Raw genomic sequence first — 13821 nt, 5'->3', positions numbered from 1 at the left:
AAAAGCTTCTTTGCTGTTTCGGCGGTCCCGTTAGGAACAATAGCATTAGCCGCCATCTCAACCTGACAAAATCCTCTTATCACCCCCCCAGAGTCCCTCCCTCCTTCCTTCGCCTCCTCCTTCTCCTCTTAAAACAACTAGCAAGTGAATATACCCACAGGCATATTATATCTTGTGAGTGACTTTAATTTCATTACATGTACTACACACCACTCTGCCAGATTTTTACGATTATATATAGATATATAAATAAATGTGACCAATATATTATTTATAAAAAAAAAACGATAAAACAAAATAATGTTGCGAAAGTGTGCACATCCTCTGGATTGTAGAGTCAGAGCACTGTAATCTGTGTAAATGACAGTTAATGCTCATTCGACCCGGAGATTTGATATGTAATCTGCGGAATGGTGACGACACAGGCAATCACATTTACCGCAAAGATCAGCCCAAATTTTACGCATGCATCCTTAAGCTTCAAAGGGAAAACATTGTTTATTTTAATAATTTGTTCCATGGTTTGTTTCACAGTAAGCAACAAAATGTATTTGCAGTCACAAAAACACATACTGGCCACATAAAAATGTTAATTTAAGCGTGAATGTTAATTTTTTACAAGTATGATATGTTTTTCAGTCACAATGGCTGGAAAGGTTTTTGGGGATATTTGGATGGTTCCACTTTGGAAGGTTCCCTCGTGTCTGGTGTTGCTTCTCCCCCTCGTGGCACGTTTGACAATCCATTTGCTTGTAACATGAACAATTTCACCTCCAGCTTTTACTTCCATCAGCCTTAAAGAGACGGCAGCAGTTTAATTAAGCAGAGAAGATGACATAGCGTATATTATATTCACATATATAACGCCGCAATACAGATAGTGTTTGTCAGGTAATTAGACCTCCATGCCAGAAATATGATGGATGATTATTTAATGAAAATATGGATTTAATTAAAAACAAATTGTGTATGCCATACTTTGAGATATTCTGAGCGTTGCATGTCTGCTGTACCGTTGAGAGGTTTGAATTGATTTTACATTTGTGGCAATTGTGGTTTGGGCCCATCGGAGACAACCTTACAGAGTAGTCATTGCAAAAAAATACTATTGTAAAGACAACACCTATTTTGTTTGAAAAACATTGCTAGCAGTCAATGGGAAAACCCACATATTTATTTATTTTGCTATTTTATGTTTGATTTGGTTTTATTCAATACTGTATTGGTTGTGCTTTTAAGTTATACTTAAAGTTTTGGTAGTTGAGTAAATACGAAGTTTTGAGATGTTTATTAATTGAGATTTTGTTATCAGTTATAAAAAAAAAAAAGCATGATTTCTATGTATTTTTTTCCCCGTAATTTCCCGTATGTAACACTAGATACTTTTCAGATCAAATTTCTAGGACCTGGTACCAGCGATCCAGGTTAGCTATTACGTAAACGACTGCTGGTTCCTCATCATTTGTGGTGCTTTCACTCTAAAATTTCTCATTTATCACATCCAATATTGTGATTAGTAATTACAGCAGACTTTATTTCTCCTTTCGTCGTTTATCAGAGTATTTGGTTTTCTCTTCTTCGCCTCAGATTCCGTTCCTACTAACACTCAAGTGTGAAAAGGAGCATGTGACGTCTTGTGTGTGTGTCCTTTCGCTTCCATGTAGGGCAGCACGACCCTCTGCCCCGAGTTGCCAAGGAAATGTCATTGTGACATCATCTGTAAAATAATTGCAGTTCATTTGAAAACAAGTTTACTTTACCTTGCAGAATATGCTCTTTTTTTCTTTCCACAAAATATGCTATTTCCTATGCCCTTCTTTTTCTCCGTCTTACATTCAAGCGGAAAAAAACTTACTGCCATGCCACCTTTAAAATGAAGGTTTTCTGTTATTCACACACATTCAGAAGGTCACGCGCATTTATTCAGTCGGCCTCGACGAGGTCCAACCAAGCCTCCGGTGGACGTTGCTGTTGCATTAGCACAGTAACATGGCTTTATTTCTTTTGTAAATGTTGCTTTTACAGTCGTTTTAGGATTAATCATGTTAGAGACATTAAATCGTTTATCAATTTCCTCAATGTCTGTCCTGTGATGGATTTTGTTATAAGTCTATGGTGGGAAGGAAAAAAAAAACGTTGAGTGAACTTTCAAGGCAGCAAACTCAAATTTGATGTTATGCAATTCAACAAACTGCTCACTTTGCTGTGTGTCAATGTCAATATTTTTCTTTTAAAGTTGTTCCAACTATCAAAATACAAGTTGTTTTTGTTTGGTGTACTAGACTAATGTTCATTTTAATTTCATTTTCAACGTTATCCATTCAACCAACCACTTTTCATCCCCCTTTGAATTTTCTATATTCTTTGTGGTGAAAGCTGTGTAAATAGCACAAGGTACTCAGCCAAAGAACCAACAGGATTTTGTCAAGAAAAAGAAGTGCTATATTATTTTCCCATCTTTAGTTTCAGACGGGCCTCCGGCTGTCTGAGACGTCTTGTTTTGCTGTGGATTGACTTGCTTGTGAATTCCAGTTGGTGGGATTTCATACAAAAGCAAATAATGTTGGCGGAAGTTTATTTCTTTTAGACTTTTTATATTGGAAAAGAAAATATGGAAATGTAGAGAGGCTGGCGCTATGAATACACCCACTCATTCTCGTCTGGGTTTTTATACAAATGAATGTAAAACGATGCTGCGAATTACAGCACAGTGCATTGCAAGTGTTTTGCTGGCTGAATTCAATTATGGTCATGCGTCACTTTTTTATGCAAGGATGCTCAAGCTCTCTTGTAGGCAGATGTATATAGGAAATAATATCAGTCTCATGTCACTTATTTCAACAGACGGATGTTAATTACAAACAATTAACGTTCCTCTCTTTCGTCTTGTGCATCGGCCAACAAACACAGTGGTGCACTCACTGCACTAAACTCTCCATTGAGAATGTAGCAGGATTACAGAAACAGTGAAGCACTATTGTGTTCTTTAAATAAATAAATAAATAAATAAATAAATAAATAAATAAATAAATAAATAAAAAATGTTGACATTCAGGTGTGCTGCACAGAAAAAACTTTCTTTTTAAAATATGTATTTTAAAATGTTTTGTATTTAATTTTGATCAAGTCACAATGTTTAGGCCTAAAGATAAAATTGACCAATTAATAAATAAAAATATAACTCAAATAATAAATGCATGAATAGATCTATAAAATAATTCATTAATATTCCTGAGTCTTTTTCACTGACTCGTAGATGTGTAAAATTGAGTTATTCATTGGATTTAATCAACTCATTCTTTTCTGGTTGTGCTCTGATTGTGGACTTTTCCTACTTTGTTGTCGGGTTGATGAGTTGGCAAGTGGGAGTTTTTTTTTGTTTTGTTTTTTTAATCCTTCAAATAGTAAATTGAGCACACTGAGGAGCAACTGCCCAGGCCCCGTCCCTCCAATTGTTGCCCTCCCAAGAGAGGTCTTGGCTGAGATACCTATGCTCACACTGTCCCTATCTCTCCCAAGGCTCGGTTCTCTTTTTTCCCCGTCCTATCCTGGACCTTGGTAAACTGAGAAAGAAGCTGGGCTCTACATCAGAACATCCTAGACTGACTTTAGTTCAGGAGAAGAAGGCCTCTGCAGCTGTTGCTTGGGCCTCATGTGGTTGGCACAGTTGGAGCTGGTGTCCCAGCTGCCAATGGTGGGTCTCTGTAGAACTGCCAGCTTTAGAACTGCATGAGGGCATGGCAGAAATAAGTGGCTCAGATAAAGTCGAACAGCAGTACAACCAACTCTTACCAAAATTCCCCAGTAATGGGAACCCTAACTCTCCAATTATTGACTAGTTATAGTAGGAAACCTAAATATATGATATGAAATACATGACCCAACTGTTGTATTTTTTCAGTAATATACAGTCATGCAGAGACAAATATAGAATCGTACGTCTTCCTCTAGTACAAGTCTAAGTGATCCCGTAAGATGCTGTTATATTGTTGTTGTTGTTTTTTTATCAGAGGATAAAAAATATATGCCTGTGAGTCTTGTTACATTATCTGTCTAAAGATGTTGCACCATTGGTTGTCTTTAAACTTCCTTTAAACTTATCAATACTCACTGTTAGCATGTCAATATCATTTTCCATTGTACATTAGCATTAAGCAAGCAGTCTTAAGGCAATGTTGCGAAAATGCAGCCACCATGCACATTGCCACGGTCGTTTCAGTTGATACATCTGAATATGAGCACGGGAAGTTGCTTACGTCACGTTTTTGTGCGTACGTACGTGCCCCTGCCCTGATCTGCTCTTACTTAGCATCTTAATGCATCCTGGCCTACTTTGTCAATGAATACGCCATTATTTGCGCAACCGCAATGCTATTGTATCGCTATGTGTTCGTGTGTGACTCGCCTAAACGTCTCACTGCAGAAAATTGCTGCCCCAAGAATCCAAATTGCAAAGGCCCAGAGGAGGCTGCAAAAGAAATCAATTTGGAAATATTCCTGGTAATTGGTTTGCCGCAAGGACTTGCGACGGACTATAATCAAGACGTCGCCGAAAAAAAGAACCTTTGTTTTTTCAAGTGAATGTGCAAATACCCGAGGTAAAAACAAAGCCTTAATCGAGTGGTCTTGATTATGCTCGCGGTGGCCAAAGTGGAATAGACAAGGTAGTGGATTGATGACAAACAATTCCCACTTGAGGTATTAAGACTTGAGAGTGAATCCTCTTCTCAATCCGATAAAGGGATGTTGATGTTGTGGCAGTGCCGCTCGGTGCCAACAGGGGAAAACATCCTGCAATGTGCAGAAGGGTGGCAGTGGGGTCAAGGAGAGACTTCCCAACTTCATCCATCATCACGCTCACAACTGAACATGTTGTTGAGTGAATCATAAATACAAGACACCATAATAATATAAATAAATAATTACAAATAATAATAATGCGATTAAATGAAGTGGTGTGATTTAGTAGTTGTCGGTGTGTTTTTAAATATTTTGAAAGCTTTTAAAAGTGGTCAGTGTATATTGCAAATTTTCACCTATCCCCGAATATATTTCTAAAGTAAACGTCAATGTAAAAGCACATAAAAAAAAAAAAAGATTGCATGAAGATTTGCGGGGATATAAACAATGAACCACAGTTTTAAGTTTGTTTTGTTGACATCATTGAAGATAGTCTCAGTGTTACAGTATGTGTTGCCCTCTTTAGCATGGCTTCATAAATAAAGAAGCGGGGGGGAAATGGAAGGATGTGTGTGGGGGGCTCAGGGTTTGAAGTGGTCAGTCCTACTTTGGACGCGTCCACTGGTGTTGCTCCACTTTTGAGGGGTCCCCTGTCATCTTTGTGATGCACTCTGTGTGCTAATCCTTCCCTGTGTTTCGCCGCAGCCGAGCAGGAGGCCGAGTGCATCTTTCGGAAATAGATCACATCAGAGGGGACTCTTGGCTCCCGATGTTTCTTTCATACATGCATGATGAATCACAAGGGGCGGGGCGTGGCGGGGACGCCAGCGGTGGCGCGAAGCCACGGCCCCGTTGGTCAGCACATTGCCGAATATGCCCTCTCCCGAGGAAGAAGCACGCTGCGTCTCATCTTTGTGCTACTTCCCAGACTACTTTCTATTTTAATGTAATGACTGGATGCATGAAAAGTACACACAGTTGTCTTTGAGTGTGTTCTGACTGTGAACTTTCTATTCCAAGCGAGTAAGGATTTGGCTTTTTTACTGTTTTTCTGATGCACACTAGTAGTGGTGGCAAAGAGGAGGAAAAAGAAATGTAACAACAGGAATGTGTCTGCAGGCTGCTCCGTCCAAATTTAGCAAAAATTCATTGTGTCGTACACAAACGAATTTTGTCCATGTCCTGCACATAATGTTGAACCATATGTAATTATATGATACAAAAAATGTAAATTACAATTCTATTATGGAGTATTATTTTACCATTAATTAAAAGGAAAATAAAATATAGTTAAATTATTTCACAATTAATTTTTTTGCTTTAAAATAAAATTTAATCAGCGTAGTCTTCATCTTTCAAAGACACTTGTCCTTATTTTGATGTTTTTATTGGTTTACCATTACAACTTTAGAAATTGCTTTGAAAAATGTCTTGTCCTTTCACATAGTATTATCATGTACTATGGCTGAGGGGGGGCTTGTGCTTCTTCGACACAACGTCTTATGAGTAATAATCACACACCTACAAGAGATATATAGAAGAGGATTTTGTACATGTAATGAAATATTAAAGCACAATCCGAGTCCCCAAATATCATAACTCACTGGCACAGAAAGCTCAGGGAACGCTCAGGGTCAGCGCGACATAAGGTCCCTGCCACAGATGGCACACTTGAGGAGGGATGAGACTTTTTATTTATTTGAGTAAAAAAAAAAAAACAAATCAATCATTTTTAATATTCTCAGCGTGACCTGCAATGCATTAATTCAGACATGGCGGTGGATTTATTGGACAAGAAGAAACGCCTTTGCTTAAATGCTGATCTCTGAGTTTAAGCCTCAGTATGGGGCTCACGCCATGTTCTCAAGAAAAAGGTGCTGTGGAAATCTCTGAACATATGAGATTGCTGCGGATGTGCTGTTTTTTTTTTTTTTTTTATAAAGATCATGTTCAATCACGTATGGGATACTCAGGGATTTTAGGCACCATGTGAGACGTCTGTTTTCAGCCTTAAAGCTGTTGTTTGTTGTCTAAACTTGGAAACAAGGTCAGGTTGGCGACTTCACTGAAATTGTTGGGTGGTAATATTGCGCTGATCTTTAAAATGGTGTTGATTTGACCAATTTCCTAGAAATTTTTCCTTGACATTTCTCTGGTGTGCTTTTAATATAAATCAAGATTTTAACAATATGGCTCCGCGCCCTTGGTGTGGAGCTGTAGCTGAATATGTTGAGAGCTAGCAAGTGCAGTGGCTAAGACAAATATACTACAAATAGTATTTTTTTATGATAAATGAATACCTCAATAATATGATTACATTCTTCCAATTGAAAGTAACTTTAAAGCCAATAAAATAAATTAAAAAAAACAGCACTGCCTTCATAAAAACATAATATGAAATGTCAAGAAATAAACTAGTTTTATAACTGTAACTTAAAACAATGGGCAGCCACATCAAGAGATGGAGTCATTTTGGCTTCAACGTGGGCATCCGGCCGTGAGTTGTGGCTTATATTAGTTGTGTGACTGAAGGCCAAAATCGATCAAATAGAAGTGGAAAAACTTTTAAGATAAGCCACTAGCAAGTCAAGCTACCACTGTCGATGTATAGCATCAGACAGGCAATTTTTCACACGTCCCCTTTAATAATAGTGAAAGGTCAATGAACAGCAATACAATTTAAGAACAAAAACACAAACACGAGTGTTATAGTTCAACGCGGTGGAGTTCTGCTTTATTGATGCGTTCCCCGAAGCCGATCGGAGAGCAGTGGAGAATTCAGACGAGATGCGAGCACTCAGCATGAATGTCCTACTACCTGCACTTTCCTGCCGCTCGTCTTTCATCTGCCACCTTTTGTCTTCACCCGACACCTGCCCCGTGAAGACCAGCACAAGGCAGCCTCTATATATCTGACTTCCAACACGATTCGTGGCCTCACTCACGCCTGCAGCCTCCTTAATTCAGCTCGTTGTGACTTGTCCACTGGGCCAATATGAGAGGAAGAGTTCATTCTGTCAGCACGGTGTGTGGTGCTGGCATTTCACGTACTCTTCTTTCTCTGATGTGCTAAGGTTTTTTGGAGTGTTTTTTTTGGGCTGTGCAGCATAATTATCCAAAAATACTTCCTGTTTTGTAATTAATCACACCAGTGTTTTTCAAACTTTAATCAGCAAGGCATATTTTTGACATTTGAAAAACAGCACCAGTCACTACCAAAACTACATTAAAACATTTAAAACAAACACAATTGTTTCCCTGTTCCGATATCATGTTTTTACTTGCCTATATAAATATTTTAAACATTAAGTTGATAACTTTCTTGGCATTGTCATTAAATAAATAATATACATATAACGTGCACACTATACTAATTTCAATACAAATTTAAATCTCCCTACTGGACATTTGGATGTGTAAGTCGAAGTCTAAAGTCCAAATGAATTTTTTTTTTTTTTAAATAAACCCCAAAGTTCCAACTTTTCTCTCAAAGTCCATGCATTGGACATTTGTTTGGAAAGTCTTTTTTTGAAAAATGTTGTTCTCAATAGGGATATGCTCAACGGACTACAGCGAATTTTCAGTTGTCAGCCATTTTGGTTCAAAGGTGTTTTAGAAGGAACTCCTGCTTGGGAATTGGCACCCCAGAAGTAGGAAACAGCAGTTTTCATGCAGCAGATGTCACACTTTGACTTGCCCACAGTGACCAGTTGGTGACAGCCACACAGCGAGTCACCTGGAGAAAGAGAAATGAAAATGAGGGTTAGGAAGTGCCAGACAGTATGGTGCAATACTCATGTTCTCCCAGACGTGAGTTCAAAAACTATAATGGTCACTGGAGTAGACCTCCAACAAGGCTAAGCCAAGTTTGGAACCCAGAACCTCAGACTAATCACAAGACCCAATTAAAAATGATTGCATGAAGTTATTTCATTTTGAATTTGTGGTTATGACTTTTATTTTTTATGAAAACACCACATGATCTGACTTGTATTTGACTTGATTAGACTGATAAAGATAAAATCTTAAATAATTTTCTTTAAAATAATAGCACAGTCAATAAACCTGCACTAAAACTCACCAATATAAAATAATTAAATAACACTAAATATTTTTTAAATATGAAAGGAGATCTGAGAGGCAAGTTTGGAGGATATGGTGTAACGCAATTAATGGATGAAAGGCCCACTCAAATTGTAATCAACAGCTATAAATAGTATAGTCATTCATAAATGTATGTTTATGTTAACCATAGGCTAGAGTCAGAACACAAAGTTTGAGTGCTCCAGTGTTCATCAGTGAAGTCTGTTTACTAAGTCACATTATAAATACATCCTGCCGTATGCGACCATGAATCAGTTTTTTTTCTATTATTATTTATTTTATCTTTTGGCATCTTTTCAGCATTGGGCATTTAACTTATCCATGTACATCTTTCTATATAGTCCTTTTTTTTTTTTTTTTTTTTTTTTTTTACAAATACGATTTTTATTTACCTTGTATCAAAGGATGGAGGGCAGGCACTTTTGTACATTGAGCATGTCAGGAGGGTCCGGCAGAATTTGCGGAGCGATATAAATCAAAGTCGTACACACCACAAGGACACGGAGAGAGAGAGATTAAAAATACGTGTGAGAGATTGACTACCTGCTTGCCTTGTAAAACAGACTACCCTTACAGTAGTTGGATATTAAAGGAAAAAATGGACCTTGAGGGAGTGACACACAGAGAATATACAGTGCAACCCGCAGTGTCCAGCAAAATCCATTATGCGATGGTGGCGGAATGAAGCTTTCTCCGTTGGAAATACTAATAGTGAATTTAAGTGATTCAGAATCGTATTATGGGCATAACAAATCCATTTTAAACTGTAAAGGGGATGTTTTAAAGTGAAAAGTGGAAGTGTAAAAATAAATAAAACAGTAGTAATAATAGGCAGCGGCCCCTCGGAATATCACCACCTCATTGTTTTGCAAATTTTGTGTCAGGTGAAATGGCTCGCCACTCGTCGCATATGTAATAAAAAAGGAAATTTTCAAATTCAGGAATTTTGACAATATAGACATTTCTGAATTTAAAAGCAAATCAATATGAAGCACAGACTGGACAGTTAAAACTGAACATTTGAAGTGAAATTCTTTTTTTGTATTTGGGATATTTGATTTTTAAATTTACTGTTAACACTTACAGACAATATCTAAAATTCTTGCTTCAAGGTTGATCACACCCAACGTTTGTTGTAATCTACCAGATGTGCACTAACTCGAGATTAATATGACATTTACAAATGATTGGTGATAAATATTTTCATTTTCTGGAATGCTTAATCCACCAGCGGTCAAGCCCTGAATCTCCCGTATCAATCCACTAATTCACTTCTTTTCCCCTTCAAATACACATTCCACTGCGATTGTTTTTCCCTAATGTGGATTACAAGCAGTTTTAAATGACACGGCTTTACAAATATATTCATATTCGTCCATCTCTTGTGTCATGCAGCCATGTTTGGATTTTGTTAAGAGTAGATTTCCATCGGGCAGACGGGATAACAAATCATCCACATATCAGCCCACCCTCCTGTTTTCATTTCGCCCCGCTGATGTAGTAAAGATGAGATTTTCTCTTGCCAAATGTCTGACCTACTGTTTTTAATTTACGCTTTTCATTGAGTCATCAGACATCCAGATTACATTCTGTCAATCTTGCAGCTGATTCTTTGATCGGACTCAACGTCTGTCCGGTGTGACAAAAACTAAATTAACCAAACTGTTGCATCACAATTTGACAAAATTGCCTATTTTCCCAGATAGGCAGCTCACAAAGCATTGTTGTTCAATTTCTCACTTGGCGGGTGAGGCACTCCAGACACCCAAATATTTGTATACAAATGAAAAAGTCATTTTTCAGAAAACAAGGGGCCGTGGTGCTAGAAAGAAATTTTATTTATCACGTAACGGGGAAAAGAAATACAAGGCAGATCAAGACAATTTTTTTGGAACCATTATCCGACAAAATCTAGCATGCATTATCTATTGAACATTTCTGTCAGGATACATGTTAGACCTCCTGCAACCATTATTGCATCAGACAAGGTAAACATCATCATCCACACACACAATACAATGTCCCAGATATAATAATCATAATGGTACAAACACGGCCACTGGGAACTCCACTTTCCCCTATTTCCCCCCCCCCCCCCAACAGGAAAGGTTGATATCAGAGTGGATTTGTGTTTCTGAAAGCATCAAGATGCATAATGTCTTTACTGATTCAGAGTGCTTTGTTATGGCATATGCACGGATGGACGGAAAAGGGAAAATATTTTTTTTATCTTAAAAAATCACTGCAAAATGAAATAAAGATGAGCGTTCTGCTGGGCTGCCGTGTGAATATTGCAAAACAATCGTACGGAATATAAATGGCTGAGCGGAATGCTAAACCTCTGGATCCCACCTGTAAACCCTCTTTCCCCGTTACACTTGTGTGACTTTGAGGGATCAAGGCACCCAATTACGCTTCCATGGCAACCCCATCCAACAGAACGTACCCTCTTCTGCATTTAATAAAATTTGACATTATTTGTTTTTCTTGCTGTGTAATGTTTTTATTATTGCAGATTGCTTTAGTGATGAAAGGTATTGATTGTGAGCCAGAGCCCATCGGAGGCTGGATGTGGAAGGTATTGTGAAGGGTGCTTGGAAGCACACTGTCCCTGTAGCCACAGGCTTCGAAACAAAAGCAAATTATTAAATACAAGCCGGTACCAACTGGTTGGTGTGCGCTTGAGTTATCCCACCAAAAAATGTGTTTGAGACATTCTTGCAGAAAGAAGAAAGAAATTAATGCAAATGATAAGTGGATGCTTTGCTCTGTTAGGCTATTTTTAGCAACTTAGCAGGGGGAGTTGTGCTAATAAGTCCGCTTGACCTTGCAGCCCAAGACCTCACTCCCGCACCAATGCATTGTGGGCCAGGCGTCCCGGAACGAATGAAGAAAAGGAGGAGCAATGATTCTCGCAGTTGTGACTTTCCACTCTCCTTTTGATGACATAACAATCAGTCAACCTGCGCTTGCTGAAACACTTTGTAATCAATGTGCAATTTGTCTTTGCGAGCCACATAAAATCATGTGATGGGCCGTATCTGGCCCCCGGGCCTTGAGTTTGACATCTATGCGGCATAGCCTCAAAAGTTAAATAGAACTTGGAGCTCAAACACACATCAACAAATCTTGTGTGACTTCAGATGTGTGAGCGTATGAAGGAATGAACTCGTCAAGTACTTTTTTGTGCCGCCACACAGAAGTTTGCTCCCTCTCCATCAGTTTGTCCTTATTTTAATGTAATTATACGATTAATTTTCAACCAATTTCATTCACTTTACATTTCCTATGAAAAATATTGCTGTTGAATTACACAACCAGCTTTTAGATTTCCGCCATATTGTAATTTGACCAGGCTTTATCTCTACATCTTTGTCTTACCTATGAGAAAGAAAAAAAGTAGAGGATAAAAGGCGGTGTAGAAAAATGCAGATACACATGCTAAATGTTGACTGGAATCCGCCAGCCTCCCCTGCTTGGATCATTAATTTGTGTTCTAATTAGCAGTAATGTCACGGTTGGAGTGTGTTTGTGTGTGCGTGTGCAAGTGTGTGTCCTATCTCTTTGACCTGCCCTGGCTCCTGGTCTCCCGGCTTGTTAGGAATGACAGATTGACGCTCTCCAGAGTCCTGCCACCCCTCCCGCCCACCTACACATCCCACCCATCTGCTCTGGATGCAAGCCAGCGTCGTTAGACGCGTTGGTGTGCGCGTTCATATGTGTGCGTGAAGCATGTTGTTGCAGAACTCACAATTTTGCTCTAATGAATAAATGACTCATCAGAGCCAATGCACGGGAGTCTGATAGCTGGATTTACTTGTTCATAGTCTTTACCAGAATGTCCGTTTGTTGCACTTACCTTAATGGGTCACAGTTTGTTACTTGTGCATTTAATATTCATTAGGTATGAACTTGCTTGAGCTTGTTTTTTTATTTTGTTTTCTATTATAAGGACTCAGATGCTTCAGTGAGCTTTTTGCCTCCGCAGGGTCGAAAACAATCAGTGCCACTATCCAATTTCTCGTGTGTTTCTTCTGGACATTACTTGAAGTTGGGGGGAGGGGGTATATCAGCCCCCCTATCCTTTGACTGGTGACATCATGTTGAGAAAGTGTGTGTTTACTTGAGAGTGTATTTACTGAAGCTATTCCAGCATCCGGCATCCAGCCCAGGGACAGAGGAGAGCTGTCCCGGCCAGTAATTGAACCACGGCGCTCGCTTGAGTGTTAGTCACCAGCCTGGGTTTTTGCCTCAGTTTCTTATTGCTGCTAAGCCAACACATGCACTTCAGGTGCACTTCTTTGTCTTCAGAGAATTTCATCAGGAAATATTAACTAAACATTTTTTCCTCCCCAATGAAATAAACATTTCTGCAATTTTGTATTTAATCAGCCAGAAATCAGATTATTTTTAGGACTCGACTAATTGCTGATTCCAATTATGGTATATCACGGGAAACAAATCCTGATAATTAATGTGCCAATTATTCAAGAAATATATATATATAATAAGCAAAATAACTTTTTTAACGCTTATAGCAACTAAGACATGAATAATATCTCGTATTTAGAATGTGTTTCTATAAATAGTCATCTAAGAGAAAGATTTGTGTCGGGTTTGCGTCATTCACTTAACGGAGCCGTTGACAAGTATTATATTACCGCTTTGGAATTGTCTCTATTTATCTTGCAAAGAGTTCTTGCTGAGGCTTTAACGACTAAAAATTCATCACTCTTGTTGATTGTTCCTTCTGGATGATTGTTGTTGTTTTGCACTTGGAGAGAAAAATGACACTTTTGTTTGGTGCAGGGAAAGAGAAAAATCGTAACATTTTCATCCTTTGTCATGTTTTCAAGCTGATGGAAGAATGTGTAGATATGCGAGACTCATAGGCCAGCCGCTGGATAACCTCACAGTGGAGTCTATTGTGTCTCGTCTCATTGGCTGCTGTTTATGTTCGCGGCTCTCCAGAGTGTATGTATGAAGTAGGAATGGAGTAGTGTCTCTCTTGGTTACGAGCGCCACTTGCCTCACTAT

General features: G+C 38.6%; 1 protein-coding gene across 4 annotated transcripts in view; it reads left to right on the top strand.

Moving 5' to 3' along the window:
* Positions 1–13821, top strand: part of nxph4 (neurexophilin 4) — a 52671-nt gene that overhangs the window by 27865 nt on the left and 10985 nt on the right. The window contains exon 4 of one of the 4 annotated variants that reach the window (XR_015861449.1): positions 11618–12509. The exons of the other annotated variants lie outside the window; for them this stretch is intronic. The gene's annotated coding sequence lies outside the window, so the exon portion shown is untranslated. Of the gene's footprint in view, positions 1–11617; positions 12510–13821 lie in introns of those variants that run through there. 4 annotated transcript variants of the gene reach the window in all.

This window comes from Syngnathus floridae, chromosome 11 (assembly GCF_059516105.1).
Source record: "Syngnathus floridae isolate MCC-2025c chromosome 11, RoL_Sflo_1.0, whole genome shotgun sequence".
Taxonomy (NCBI): domain Eukaryota; kingdom Metazoa; phylum Chordata; class Actinopteri; order Syngnathiformes; family Syngnathidae; genus Syngnathus; species Syngnathus floridae.
The sequence above is the reverse complement of the archived record's forward strand: the minus strand, read 5'-3'. Positions and strand labels throughout refer to the sequence as shown.